Below are 13945 nucleotides of genomic sequence, written 5' to 3'. Positions count from 1 at the left end.
AAGAGCACCGCACTGCTGACTAAGGAGAGAAAATGTGTTGGCGAACTTCGGGGTCAAGACTAAGAAAACGGAAATATCAAGGTGGTTTTTCTTTTTTAAGTTTCATTGCTGAGAATTAACGTGTGTTTTAATGCTAATAAATTCTAATAATGCTAATAAATGCTAATAACTATTAGCATATTCCTAGTGGTTGTATTTTAGAGGAATTCCACACACTTTGTAGGGATGTTTGTTTTGATGCTGGACACCTAGGAAAAAGTGGGTGAAGTCAGTTCCTCGGGTCATTTGCAAGGTGTCGTGAGGAGGGAGTAATTTCTGCTCCCAGTGAGAAGCCTGTGAACCTCACCTTTGACACTCCCCTGCCTCCATGGAGTAGAGTGAATTCCATGGTCAGCCAGGTCTTTCTCTTGAAGGCAGCGTCAGGCTCAGATGGCTGGAAGTTAAATCTAACAAGGTGTGTGAAGGAAGGTGCAGAGATGACTGAGTTTATCTTTCTAGGGCATGATGAAGTTAACGTTTCCATTCAGTGTAGCAAACAAGCTGAAGAAGGCTTCAGGTTACATTTGAACCATTTTCCTGAATTTTTCTTTCTTACTATGGATGGGAAGTCATTAAGACTGAAAACCACCCTTGAGTTTCTAGTCCCAGGCCCGGGAGGAGCACGGAAGGGCGCAGGAGTGAGCTGTCTCGGTCACCCCGCCTCCCGGGCCTCCTCTATCACTGCTGCCCCGGGTGCTGACACGGCCAGCGTCAGCCTGACCTTGCCCGCTGCCTCCCGTGCCGTCCCGGAACACGGAAGGGGCTCCTGCGGGAAGTCGAGGCCTTGACCTTCCATCTTCTTTCTGGCCTGGAGCAGCCCTGGAGCCTGACTGACATTGGGCGGCGCCTCGACCTTCTTCACAAAGCTCGGACCTCCGCCTCCCTGCCCACTCTGCCTCTCCCCACTCCCGCCTGCAATTTGTCGGGGAGAGTCCTTCCACTTTAGGGCCAAGACATGGGATCTGTCATCAAAACATTCTGTCAGCCACGCACATCAAGTAAGACCATTTCGCTGCTGCTTTTTCTGCCCTCTGGTTATTCCTTCCCCAGAACTCTGTTGCTTTCTTACCTGCTCTTTTTCCCCTAAGCAGCCTTACTTATTACTCCCCTGGTTCAGATACACCTGCTACATGATGATTTTCCTCAAATTAGAATTCTAGCTACGAAGATTTTTCTGCATTCCTTGTGTCCATATTTCTATACAAAATCTTTGACTTTGCAAAGAATCACTTGTTCACTCCAACAGCTTTACCAGACTTGGCCACCTGTTAAGCTACACACACACACGCAAGATAATTGGCACAGTTCTTCAGTTGGTCTAGTCAGGACCAAGTGGTCACATTCCCCACAGCCTTCTTCCACGAGAACGTCTTACTCGAGACGGGCTGTGGGGCAGCTGTACTTGAACTTTGCCTCCAGAGAAGACTAGGTAGTTTAACCTGCTATTCTAAGCAACAGGGATCCTAGTTCCCCACCAGCGACTGAACCTGGGCCCTTGGCAGTGAGAGCATGCAGTCTTAACCACTGCACCGCCAGAGGATTCCACCCCAACCCCATTTTTTGGTCTCAGTTATAATGCTAAAGCTGTGCTGATTTTCGTCCCCCAAACCAGCTCTCCCTGCTCTCCACCCACCACGCTCAGGCTGGCCGCCTGAGAAGTGTCTGCCTTTCCCCTCTGCCGCCCCAGCCTCACTTCACTCACCAGGCCGTGCTGCTCCTCTGCCCTGCCTTTCTAAAATCCACCCGCACCCTTAGTGCCCTAGGCGGCTTTCTCATCCCACCTCTCACCTTCCATCCAGCTTCTGTGTTTCTCCAGTTATCCTTCTCCTGACATGTGTGACTTGGGGGTTTTCACCCCTGACTACATGGCTATCTTCCTCTCCAGACCCACCTCCGCCCCAGGGCCCAGCTTCTGAACTCACCCAGCTGCTTGCAGCTGCGAGCCTGCAGCTACCTTCACACCTCCAAGCCTGTGTGTGATAGTTCCTTCACCCGGATCTTCCTTCTCCTCCTCAGCCTGGGAACTCCAACTTATTCTCCAGCTTCTGACTCAGGTGATGCTTAATCAGAAAATAAACAAAAATGATAATAACAATAATAGCAGCTAACACTGAGCTCCTATTTTGTGTAAGGCACTTGCTAAGCATTTTTATATGAATTATCTCATTTAACTGAACTCTGAATATCATCCTATGAAGTAGATCTTATTACTGTCATTCCTATTTTGCATGGGAGAACAAGCAAAAAGAAATGATTTGTCAGTGATCATGTAACCTTAAGATTTTTGTGTAGGAGTACAAACCCAAATCACTGATTCCAGGGCTCTTCTCTTCATTAGTGCTGCTGTCTCCACTGTGGGTATAACCATCAGTTCAGTTCAGCTCAGTCGCTCAGTCGTGCCTGACTCTTTGTGACCCTATGGACTGCAGCACGCCAGGCCTGTTCATTTGGTAGGCACCTCTCAGATGGCCCCCTCTGCTCCCCACCTATGGGTCTTCATACCCAGTGTAATCCCCTCCCCTTAAGTGTGGGCTGGACCTAGTGTCTTGCTTCTCACAAATAAAATGACAGCAAAAAGTGATAGGATGTCACTTTTGAGATTAAGTCACAAATAGCTGTGATTCTGTCATGTTCTTGTATATGCTGTCTCTCTCTCTCTGAGCAAAGGCACCTGCCACCTTGGGATCTGCCCTGTGGAGAGGCACATCTGGCAAGGAACTGACGTCTTCAGACAGTAGCTCCTGATAACCCAAGGCCTGCCAAGAGCCATGTGAGTGAACTTGGAAATGAGTCCTCCTGCAAACAGCCTGGGGGTGACTGCAGCTGCAGCTAAACCCTTGACTGTGGCCTGTGAGAGACCCTGAGTCAGAGAAGCCAGTTAAGTGTGCCCAGATTTCTGACCCATAGAAATTGGGACATTAAAACAACAAAATAAATACAGGTCTGTTGTTTTAAGCCACTCCGTTTTGGGGTTGTTTGTTACACAGCAGTAGGTAACTGAACAGCTCATAGTACTCATGTCTAAACTCAAACTTCCTGCTTACAGTACCTAATTTTTTAGATAAACTTCTTGTTGGAATAACTTTGCATTAAAAAAGAAGGTAAAAAGAGTACAAAGAAGTTTTCTCTCTCACCTGGTGTTATGTTGTATGTAATCATGGTACACTGTCTACACTAACAAACCAACATTGCTGCCTTACTGTTCATTAAGTTTCAGAACTGATTCACAGCTCACTAGTTTCCCACCAATGTGCTTTTACTATTCCACAATTTGGGGTGCATTTTTAATAGCATAATAGATATCATACCCCATAACTATGTGTTTGTATTTGTGTATATGTGTGTGTGTAGAACAAGATGAAATATATATGTGTTTGCTAAAATCTGAAAGATATTTATTATTCCTTAAATAATAAAGGAGAATTAGAAAAGTCTTTAATTAGGGATATTGTTTATAATTATTTAGAAAAATAATCATTACGTTAACTTAAAACTATTATGTGAAGTTACTAAGGAGGGAGGTGTGAGTGGCTTCCAAGTAATAAATGATAAGGCCCTAACAAGTCATAAATAGTTTTAAAAAGTCAAATATATGTTGCTAAAAACCTTTAGAGTTTTCCACTTATTAATAAGTATATTGAATGCGACAAGATTCATAAATGGTTCTTTTGCATTAGGATGTTGGCATAAATTAATTTTATTTATATAATATGCAAATACTTGATTTGCTTGTAACTATTTAAACAGAGAATGTTCAACTAAGAGTACTAATGTGCATTTCTTTTGATTCCTATGCAGTGCGATCCTGGCAAGTCACTTGGTCTTTCTGGGTTTTTCCTTGGAATGAATTTATATTACTAGATTTTTGCCATGAATTAACCATGGACTATAACTACTTAGTAGTTGTAAATGTTTTGCAAACAAAATTCTGTGTACAGCATTTAATAATAAACTGTCTAATTAAACATTTAGCTGCATTATTTTGCAGCATTGTTCCAAGTGATTCTTAAAGAACAATCCATGTAAAAGTAAAACTTTTAGGAAGGAATGAGTGATATTGCTTAAAGGAGAAAAGACATTCCATTTCTACACACACTCCTGTGGTTGAATTTTTAAGTAGGGTGTACAAAGGAGGAAGTCGAGTGACTTAGGAGAAAATAACAAGGCAAAACTTCAGATAGATCCTGAAAAGCTATTAACTGAGGTAGGATTTTTCAAGTCCTCTTGGTGGCCTAACAAAATCCCAAATAAACAAACCACTAAAAATAACAACAGAAACAAATTTGAACTTTGAAAATAATGTACACATGAGACCCCAAGTCTTAGTGGCCAAGATTTACTTCCTGGCTTGTCTCTGAGGGATCAAGCCCTTCTTTGTGGCCAGAATGACATACCTGATGTTCAGTAATTAACTACTGAATGAAACAGACAATAGAAGATGTTGCAGAAGCAAGAGATGCCAACAAAAGAGAAATAAATATGATTGGGGGGGGAAAGGAGCAGAACACAGTGTAACCTCATTCACAAGCCGTCACTTTCCAGAACTCTGAATTCATTAAGTTTTCCGCACTTCTCTACTTTGAAAGTGTCAGATGACAAGAAAGCAAGCTGTTAAGTTTACTGAAAAATGCATGCATAAATATTTCTAATATTATGTTTGGAGGTTAGTACATAATTCATTTCTGTCTAATGTGCCTAAAATATAATCTTGGCTATTCAGAATGATGACTGATCCTCAGAAACCGTGGAAACCATAAATCATCAAAAGTTTCAATCACATTCATCACCCTGTGCTTACTAAAGCCAGAAGAATGCAGAAATATGCTGTCGAGACTTTGTAAACAACTCTCATTTAGCAAAAAATTAAAATCAAATCTGTATACTCTATAGACAGAACCCAGTATTCTTTAAATTTTATTACTGAGATGCAAGTTACCTGACATAAAGTTCACCATTTTAACCACTTACAGTGTAGAGCTCCGTGGCTTTTCCTATTCATATTTTTGTGTAACCTTCACCACTACCTAGTTCCAGAGCATTTTCATCACTCCCAAAAGAAGTTCTGTAGCTGTTAAGCAAGACCTCCTCAGTGCCCCCTCTGCCACCCATCCGCTTTCCGTGGATTTGCCTGTCCTGGTGTACGTGCGTGTGAAGTTGCTTCAGTTGTGTCCGACCCTTTGTGACCCTATGAACCATGTCCCACCAGGCTCCTCTATCTGGGATTCTCCAGGCAAGAATATGGGAGTGGTCTGGATGTCCTCCTCCAGTGTACCTTCCCGATCCAGGGATCAAACCCACGTCTCTTAACATCTCCAGCACTGACCGGCAGGTTCTTCACCACTAGCGCCATCTGGGAAGCCCTGCCTGTTGTGGACGTCATGCCAAATGGATACACACAGCATGAGGGCCTGGCTCCACTCACTTGGCGTAACATTTTCAAGTCTCACCCATGTCGCAGTGTCTGTACTTCATTGCTTTTGTGACTGAACCATATCCCACTGTATGGGTAGACCACGTTTGGTTTATTTGCTATCAGTCTGATGGGCATTTGGCTTGTCTTTCTTTACGTTTACATTCTTATTTCTCGCAATGGCATACATGTCCGTAGGCTATCAAGTCAGATGGTGCTGGTCCCACAATAACAAAGGGCCATCCTCTGCCCTTCCACAAGCAGCCTTTTTCAGCCCATTTGTTTCTTCTGATTATTTTCCTCCATTTAAAATGCTTGTACTGCTACTTCCTCATTTCTGCTTTATTTATTTAACTTTTTCTACTATGGGAAATAAGGGTTTAGTTCTAACATCTCACCTTAAGTACATACTACTCCATTTACCATCACAGTTTAGTTACAGTACAATTTTTGGTTAAACCAAGAATTAGTGTCAGTAATTATATAAATACTGTTGACAGCATGAGTGAGTGAGTGAAATCTCAGATGTGTATGACTCTTTGAGACCCCATGGATTTTAGCCTACTAGGATCCTCCATCCATGGGATTTTCCAGGCAAGAGTACTGAAGTGGGTTGTCATTTCTTTCTCCAGGGGATCTTCCCAACCCTGGGATTGAACCCAGGTCTACATAATTTTACATTTCTTTTTAAACTTTTAATACTGAAATTAGTAATTTCATAATTTTAACTTGCTTAATTTTCTATATACTTATTTCCCAGTCTTCACTATGAAACCATAAGACCATCTCAGCATTTTTTTCTTGGAGCTATGTATCCTCCCGTGGTGATCTGGACTGGCTGTTTTCTGGGCATGGTTCCCAGCCATCATCCCAGGACTTAATTTCATTATCATACTAGAAATTCCTTTTCTTCTCTCCTGGGTTGGATTCCCCACCCTGGATCCTGGAATGTTTCTTGCTTTACTTTTAACTTCGTGCCCATCCTTCAGTAGTTTCCTAAGAAAGGATGTGCGTGCTAAGTTGCCTCAGTCGTGTCCGACTCTTTGCGACCCTACGGACTGTAGCCCACTAGATTCCTCTGTCCATCGGATTCTCCAGGCAAAATACTGGAGTGGGTTGCCTTGCCATGCCCTCCTCCAGGGGATTTTCCCAACCAGGGATCGAACCCACATCTTTGTCTCCTGCTTTGGCAGGCAGGTTCTTTACCACTAGCGCCACCTGGGAAGCCCTCAAGAAAGAATGACCAGGAGGTAATTTTTTGAGGCTTTTCATTTTACTTTTATGTTAATTCCTGATTGGAAAACAGACATTTGTTTTTAGCTCTCTGTGTTGCTGAGTAGTTTGATACAATGCTGATTTCTGGCTCCTTTTCTCTGGGAGTGTTTAGGAGATTCTATTTCTTCCTTACATAGTTTAAATTTCATAATTATGTGTATGATTGAGGTTTTGTTCATTTATTCAGCCAGATATTTAATATCCTTTTCATTCTGGAGGTTTATTTTTTTCAACTCTCAAAAATAATTTCTGTTATTTCTTAGACAATTCCATGTATTCATTCTCACTATTCTTTCTTTCTGGAAATGTTAATTTTCCTATATTGGACCTCCTGGACAATCTCTGTTATTTTTCTTTTCTTTTCCCTTCCAGTTTCCTATCTTTTTTATCTTAGTTCTCATTTCTGGGACAATTCCCACCTATATTTTCAAAACGTAATATCAAATTCTTATTTTTGCTAAAATGTGTTTAATGTCTGAGAGTTTTTGTCTTTTTTTTTTTTTTTAGCCTTTTGTTCCTGTTTTGAGGATTCATGAGTGTCTCTGAAGATGTTAAATAGATATTCCTCTCCCCCACCTTTTAAAGTTTTCTGCTCCCTGCACTGTTGCTGATAAACCTATTTATCCCAGGTTCTTTGTGTTTTAATTTTTGCTTTTGTCTTTCACGTTAGAGGCTTTCTCAGATGTCTTGTGATTCTTGACTATCCATTCATATTTAAGGATGGGGACTTTAAAGCTGTTGAAAGCTATCTTTACATTGGCAGGACTTAACAACTAGTGGGCTCATCCGAGGGTGCATGAGAGGCAGAATAATGACAAAGATGTCCACATCGTAAACCCCAGAACTTGTAGAAATGATGCATCACATGGCACAAAGGACTTTGCAGATGAGTTTCAGCCTTGAGATGAAGAGAGAGCAGCTTTCTTTACCCAGGTGGGATCAATCTAATCACACGAGCCCTTAAAAGAGAGAATTGTTCCCAGCTGTCTTCAGAGGGAGACTTGACTACCTAAGAAAGGTCAGAGAGTTGCCACATTGCTGGCGTTGAAGATGGAGGACGTGAGTCACAAGCCAGAGAATACAGTCGGCTTCTGAGAAGCTGGAAAAAGAAGGTAATAGAATCTCCGCCAAAACTTCCAGGAGGGAGTGCAGCCTGCGGACACTGCTTTTACCCCAGTGAGACCTACTTCAGACTTCTGGCCTCCAGAATGGTAAGGTCATAAATTTATGTTGTTTTAAGGAACTGAGTTTGTAAAAATTTGTAACAGCAGCAATAGAAAACTAATACAGGGTGATTGGCTTCCCTGGTAGCTCAGACAGTAAAAGAATCTGCCTGCAATGCAGGAGATCCAAGTTCAATTCCAGGGTCAGGAAGATACCTCTGGAGAAGGGAATGGCAACCTACTCCAGTATTTTTGCCTGGAGAATCCCATGGACAGAGGAGCCTGGCAGGCTCCAGGACATGGGGTTGCAAAGAGTCAGACATGGCTGAGGGACTAACCCTTTCACTACAGGGTAATTAGAAGGAGGTTTCTCGGCTGCTCACTGAGAATTCCCAATTTCATTCTCTATAACATTTTTTATTTTTATTTTTTTTCTCTTTTTGGTCTGGTCAGTTTCTTCTGTGATGAATCCTTCATTCTTCTGCTGGGGGTCTATCAGGCTCAAAGAGAATCACCACAGGTCCACTAGAATAAATTAATTATAGCCATTAATGCGTGTGTGTTTAGTCACTAAGTCATGTCTGACTCTGTGACCCCATGGACTGTAGCCTGCCAGGCTCCTCTGTCCATGGAATTCTCCAGGCAAGAACACTGGAGTTAGATTGCCATTTTCTCCTCCAGGGGATCTTCCCAACCCAGGGATTGAACCTATGTCTCTTAGGTTTCCGGCATTGGCAGGTGGGTTCTTCACACTAGTGCCACCTGGGAAGCCCATACAGGCTTTAGGGTCTTCACAAATGTGGGAGGAAGTTTGCTGGGAAAGGGGAGGGCTTGAAAGCTGCAGCTAGAGAATTAGTGAAATTGTCATGAAGGCGTGAGCCTGCAACATGAGCACAAGCTGGAGGCACCAGGCAATTCCAAGAAGCCACAGCATCTACCAACCAAAAGGGGCCGTGAAATGGGAGCTGGTGGGGAGAGATCCGTGTACTCACCACAACTGACCATTGGAATAATGGTGTTCCCTCCGCTCTGGCACCCAAATCTTATTCACGTTCCTCTCACTGGCAGACTGGGCCTGGAATCGTGCCAGGAAAGGGGTTCTGGGAAGGGTGGCTCCAGCCTTAGACAGGCATGGTGACAACCACGAGTAGACAGCCCAGCATGGAGGTGAATTGTAAGCTTGGCTGCCAGGTTCTGGAAACTGAACTGAGGAAAGCAGCTAGAAGCTGAACAATGAGAGAAGCTCACTGTTCACAACATGGACTTAAATCTAACCCTCTTCGCAGTAAGGCACTTTATCTTCCCATGGCTGTGCCTGAGATTCCCTGAGTCCAGAGCCTCTCCAGAGAATGGAATTTGTGTTGGGGAGGACAGGGGAGAAGACTGGAGTTTCAGCTGAGCCCTCACCCAGACTCCCAGTGAGGCCTGTTTTTGATCCCCATTTTCAGAGGCGACTGCATCTTCCACTTTCCACCAATCTGCACAGGTATCAGTCTGCTGGGGTCTTAAGGCTTTGGCCTGTTTCCCTACTACATACCTGTCTCCTCTCTCGGAGTTTGTCCGCAGCCTCACGGGCTGCTGTCTACTGTGGTATTCTCTGTGTCCTCATTGGTTCATACTTATTTTACCCTTTATTACCATGTTAGTGGGATTTCAGAAGGAAGTCAGCAACCTATGAGTTCACTGTGTTTAACTGAACACCTATAAGGTTTTTAAGGTTAATTGTATAATATTGTGTAAAGAGCTCAAAGTCAGCTGGCATAGGTCTAGTTTCAGCTACCTTACCATTTTAAGGAGCCAAATTTTCTCATCTCTGAAATGAAGTGGTCCCAGCAGGGTCATTTTTCAAGACTCCAATGAAAGCTGTGGTCCTTCTCCCTTAAAAGAAAAATAGTACACATGTGTACACACACACATACGAGTATATTTTAGATGGTTCACAGGTCCCTGAGGGCCTTCCAAGAAGCCTCCAAGGGTATTAACCCCAAAGTTCAGAACCCCTGACTTATATTGCCTCTGAGGCCACTTTTAGATTGGACATTCTGATTTTTCAAAGCTGTAAGGTTTAAATGAAGTATATTTCAAAGGTGACATTTCAAGGCCTTTTTGAGAGTTAAGGAAATAGTTTTAAATGTACTAGTTGTCAAGAAACCAAAAAAGCTGGAGTCCAGGTATTAGTCTTAATTCAGTTCAGAGGAATCAAGAGCCTTAATTTGCAGCAACATGGATGGACCTAGAGATGATCATACTTAGTGAAGTAAGTCAGAGAGAGACACATACCATTTAATATCACTTACATGTGCAGTCTAAAATATAACACAAACGAGCACATCTAGGAAAAAAGACAGATTCACAAATACAGAGGAGATACTTGTGGCTACCAAAGGTGAGGAGGAAGGATTGGGAATCTGGGATTAACAGATGCAAACTATTATATATAGGATGGATGAACAGCAAGGTCCTACTGTACAACACAGGGAACTGTATTCAATATCCTGGGATAAACCATAGTGGAAAAAATATGAAAAAATATATTTATGTATAACTGAGTCCCTTTTCTGTTCAGTAGAAATTAAACCCAACATTATAAATCAGCTATACTTCAATACAGTTTTCTGAAGTAAATTTAAAAAGGGGCTTCGAGGTTTAAGTTGCTTGTGGACTTCTAGATGATTAATTGGCATGCCTGGTAGAAGGAGTGACCAGAGATTAAAGGAGCCTTCTCATTTGCTCATCATGAAAAAGACCATGAAATCCTGGTGAGAAATCTTATCAGAAGTTTGGTCAGCAGGCATCGAGGGTAGTCCAGGTTACTTTAGCAGTAGTCTCCCTGACAGTGCACTCTTTAGCACACAATTTTTTAAATTAATTTTTGGCTGCACTGATCTTCGTGGCGGTGCACAGGCTCCTTATCGTGGTGGCTTCTCTTGTTGTAGAGCATGGGCTCCGGGCACATGGGCTTTGTAAGTCACAGCACGCAGGCTCAGAGTTGTGGAACGCAGGCCTAGTTGCCCCTCAGCAGGGATCAAACCTGTGTCCCCTGCATTGGCAGGCAGACTCCCAACCCCTGGACCACCAGGGAAGTCCCCACAATTTTTAATAATGATGTCAAGAAAACAAGTTCAGCTTAGCTACAGATGCTAGACAGTAGCATCACTATGTACCCAAACAACCCTATATTGGTTTTGGTCTTTTTGTTTTAGCTCTCTAGGACCTGAGGGGCAGCATAGCTGCTGAGGTTCTGTTTGTATGATTGTATTATGCTCTGTGTGGATAAGGGGCAAGATGACTTGTTTGGTGCTGCATGTAAGTGGCTGACAAAGAGAACTTTTTCTGTTTTGCTGAGAAAGATGAGAGGAACAAGGGCACAGCTTTTGCCTAAGTCAGGAGGAAGTGTGAAGGGGAGGGTCTCTACTAACTGTCCTCCAAGAAATCAGCAACATTGCAGTTACAGTTCTTTATCTCTGGACCCGAAGAGAGCTTAGATCAACCCTACAAGGCTTTTTGCTGTTGTTGTTCAGCTGCTCAATCATGTCCAATTCTTTGTGACCCCATGGACTGCAGTATACCCGGCTTCCCTGTCCTTCGCTATCTCCCAGAGCTTGCTCAAACTCTTGTCCATTGAGTCAGTGATGACATCCAACCATCTCATCCTCTGTCACTTCCTTCTGCTGCCCTCAATCTTTCCCAGCATCAAGGTTTTTTCCACTGAGTCATTTAATGTCTTTGTTATCTGGTTGAAGCTACTGGACTCTGGATGTAGGGCCGTAATAAGATTACTACTGAGTGGACGGATGCCACACACCTATAACCTTGGGGCCATCTTCCTTTGCCTTGGTAGCTTTGTTCATCTTGTTCTTTCTTTTACATGTTGTAAGTTTTAGAAAGTTGAGCCTTTTTTTAAGTACATAAAAAATTCGTTAGAAATGAAAGCAAATTCTAGCAACAGGACACTATTTTTGCTCCCATTACAGTAGCAACATATTCATTTACGATAGTAAATGCCCAATGTCAGGAACTGCCAGGGAGAAGGGTAAAGCAGCACAGGGCCCCAAGGTATGCGTGTCAGGAAGCAGAGCCATGAGGATGCACGCACCCCTCGAGCCCCGCACCCCCACTCGTGACACAGTCAAGGCAATGATACGAAGGTGTGGACAGAGTCAACTACAAGACTGCACCTTATATCACACGGTTTATGAGAAACTGGAGACAGTCTAATAGTGGATCGCTTAAATAAATTACAGTACAGAAATACAAATGATGTACTAAATACAGTGGTGGGCAGAGATGGACTCCTACCTACACGTGAAGTCAGTATTTTGTTAAATGGAAAAAGCAAGTTATGAGAGCAACTGCTGAGCCTGCCGAGTACAAGTTATGTTTGATCATGTCATACAGCTTATAGTTAAAGCAGTGGCTTCACCAGCCACTCATTTTTTTAAAGACTTTGAGATGGATTTTAACAGTATAAGGGGGTGACGGAGGATGAGATGGTTGGATGGCATCATCGACTCAATTGACATGAGTTTGAGCAAACTCCAGGAGATCGTGAAGGACAGGAAAGCCTGGCATGCTGTAGTCCATGGGGTCACAAAGAGCTGGACACAACTGAGTGAGTGAACAACAACCTCATTCTACAGTTGGTAAAAATGAGGGGTATCCAAAAGGAGAACTGTTTTCTCAGGTTCAGCAGGCAGTGAGGGTTGGGAAGAGCATCCGCCAGCATCCTGTCTGTCCTACACCATCTATGCACAATGGCCACCCAAGGCCATGAGTTTTGATTTTTCTGATACCGGAGCTTAGAACCCTATAGAAATTGTTTTAAGTTGATGAAAGAATTTTTTGGCATTGATTTTTTTTTTTTTAATCCCCATGACCTGGTTCTAGAGAAGTTCTGAGCTCCACACCCCTCATTTACGCACACTCTCAAGGCCAAGCAACAACCTTTAGCCAACTGCTTTGGACCCACCCTGCTTTGAAAAGGCTTATTCCACCCAGGTGGCCTTAGTATCCAATGGCCAACCCTGCCCACTGCGTGGAAACAATAGATAAGTGCCTGAGCTGGCACTGCCCTGGTATGTGGGTGCGGTTGGGAAGCTACAGGCCAAACTGTGCAGACTTGCTGTCTCAGGATTGGCACTTTCTAAAGCTAGAGCAGACATGAGTGGCGGTGGGTGCATAATTCTTCCTTCGGGGAGGTAAGAGGGGTCTGTAGGTGGACAGGGAGCTTGTTCATCAAATTCCGAGGAGGTAGTCAAAGAGGAGGAGGAGGAAAGAAGGTCCATGTTAAATCTACTGCTTCTTATAAATCCTGCCTCCAGGGAAACAAACATCCCCGGAAGTGTGGCACTGCACCAGTCTGTATCAGCTCTCAGCGTGTTGGACACCTCCCGCCATGGGTTGGGCAGAGATGGTGCAGGCCTGGCAGAGGGTGAGTAGCCAGTCCTGTGCCAAAGGCTTGATGTGGCAGGAGGTGACAGGACAAAGGTACTGGACTGTGCCAGCTGGGCGCCAGCCTTCTTAGCTGTCAGAACTGGTCTCGGAAAAAAGCACAGCCCTTGGGTATGCTTTTGAAAGAGGCATTTTTACTCTATGAAAACAGCTGCCCCTCCCTTCAGGCTTCCTTCCTGTGACTGAACAGGCCAGAGGGGAAGGTCAAGGGCAGGCAGGAGAACCAGGACAAAGGACTAAGGTGTGGATTGTACATGGAACCCTGCTGTCATCCTAGCTCACTTACTGACTTCCTGCAAAAAATAAAGTTGGGTGGGGGAGAGGCCGGGAGAAACATAAATATGCAGACCTTGCACAATAAAACAGTGAACAATTACAAAATTCTTGCCAGGGCATGGGGGGTCGGGGGGGACCTTGCCTGCCAATGACTGTGAAATGACTTTGGCCAAGGTCCTGTTTCCATCCTGATGGGCTGAAAGAAACCACTAGCCCCATTTTTCCTCAGTACCTCCTTGAACTGTCTTGAAAATAAAAGTGGTAATGGCCATAAAGAGAGAAAGAGGGATTGTGGTCATGTATATTGGTCTTTTTTTATCTAAAGATGATG

The sequence above is a fragment of the Muntiacus reevesi genome, chromosome 6, assembly GCF_963930625.1.
Source record: "Muntiacus reevesi chromosome 6, mMunRee1.1, whole genome shotgun sequence".
Classification (NCBI taxonomy): domain Eukaryota; kingdom Metazoa; phylum Chordata; class Mammalia; order Artiodactyla; family Cervidae; genus Muntiacus; species Muntiacus reevesi.
Note: the sequence above shows the minus strand (reverse complement) of the source record.